This window comes from Lucilia cuprina, chromosome 5 (assembly GCF_022045245.1).
Source record: "Lucilia cuprina isolate Lc7/37 chromosome 5, ASM2204524v1, whole genome shotgun sequence".
In the NCBI taxonomy this organism is placed as follows: Eukaryota; Metazoa; Arthropoda; class Insecta; order Diptera; family Calliphoridae; genus Lucilia; species Lucilia cuprina.
The window spans coordinates 23924076-23926130 of record NC_060953.1 but is presented as its reverse complement, the minus strand read 5'-3'; positions in this window follow the sequence as shown (position 1 = coordinate 23926130).

Genomic DNA, 2055 nt, shown 5'->3' with positions numbered 1-2055 from the left:
GGCTGCCTCATCGATGTGCTCTCGCTTAGAATGTAAGCCACAATATCATTAAGACAAATTAAAATTTCACTTACATAATGTGTGGAGTTCTAAGCGAAGTTAATGAGACGCCTATAAACGCTTGCAAATAATAATGTAATGTGTGTAGATTACAGTTCTATTTGCATTTGTAAGTTACATGTTATATATTTTTTATTAATTTAAAAATAAATAAGAAAATGAAAATGTTTATAATTTCAATTCAAATAACCAAACAACCATCATCCTTTAGAGCTTCTGTAAAGGAAAATAGGATATTACAAGAATATATTTAAATAAGGAAGTGTAAAATAAACTTACCGTAAATTACATCATGGAACTCTTTAACCCCCTCTTGTCATTCAAACCATCATAATTTAATGACAGATATACATCTTTATTCAATAATATATCTATTTTAGGATTTTAGTATTTTTAATAAATCGTCATAACACTTTCTCCCTGGATTATATTTGTTGTACCAGGCACTTAATTTTTCCGTTATGGACGAGGAGTTGGTCGATTGAGTTTCAAAGAAATTAATATTTATTATTAACACTTGTATTATTTTCATTCCCTATTGTCCGTTTTTTATTTACCAAACGCCTTAAATTTCTGGACGAAAAACCTTCCATTTTTTATTAAATATTTTCACCTTTTTAAAAACACGTCACTTCCAATACAAAACTTCTTTGAACATATATTTATTTTGTTTTCCATTTCTTTTATTTTGTTTTCCATTTCTTTTATGTATATAACAAAAAAAGAAACGGTTCTTTATTATTGTTTTTTTTTATGAAAACAACATTAAAAAAATCAGCTGACTCCCTGCTTAAATCGTAACCTAAGTTATAATTTAAGTTGATGATATGTTGGATTACGCATAGGTTGCACTCTAAGTACTTAGATTGCTCGCTTAGAGTATCATACTCACAACATCGCATATTATCTAAGTACTTTGTTTCGTTTACCGCGGGGAAGTTCGCTATCAACTCTTGTAAACCAAGTGGCTGAGCTTAATGAGAAAGATAAAGTAAGAGAGAAACAAGTGGCAGAACTAAATGAGAAGGACAAAGAAAAAGGAAAGCAAATAAACACTATGGATACACCACAAACAAACTTGAACTAGAAACATTGAAATAAAAAATATACAAAACAATGATGTAGTTAAAAAAATTGTAAATTCCCTCAACGTTGAAATCAATTAAACTGACGTTGACAAAGCCTATGGTCTAATGAAACAAAAAGACAAAGTAATTATTGAATTCTCTTCGTTGATGCGAAACTCATTAACAGTGGCGACATCATAATAGCAGTGTTAAATTTATTTACATAAATGACCAATTAACTTTTAACTACCGCCAAAACTAAAGCTCACGAAGCTAAGTGGAAGTACGTCTGGGTCAGAAATGGAATAATATTTGCACGCAAAAACGAAAATAGTTCTCCAATTCCTATTAATAACGCTGCCGATATCAAATGTATTACTCCCTCAATTTAAATTTCTTTTTTTAAATATAATTTTATAATCCTATGATAAAAATAATTTGAACAAGTAAGAGTGCTATATTCGGCTGTGCCGAATCTTATATACCCTTCACCATAGTGTATTTTAAACATCTTTTATAAATTTTAAATTTTTTCCCGACTACATTATTATTACATCAAAAGCTAAACAAAAAGAACAACAACAACGCTAAACGAAATAAAACACAAAATACACAAGGCATCTAAACCAACAGAAATCTAAACATACATAACGAAAAACACAGAAAAACAAAAATAACAACGCAATGACGCCAACATCATCCAAACCAAGGGTGCCCAAGCCCTATGCGCTTGGTACTCTTTTGTTTTTGTAAATGCGCTTAGCTATAGACAGTGTGTTTTCTATACACTTAAGTATATGCGCTTAACACTAGCAATACGTTGTTGCTGTTCTTAACAGTATACAAGCAAGAGTAAATCAACAACACTTTCGTATTCATTGCTGGTAAACATTGACGAGACGTAGATTTTGTTTTTGTTTATCGTAAA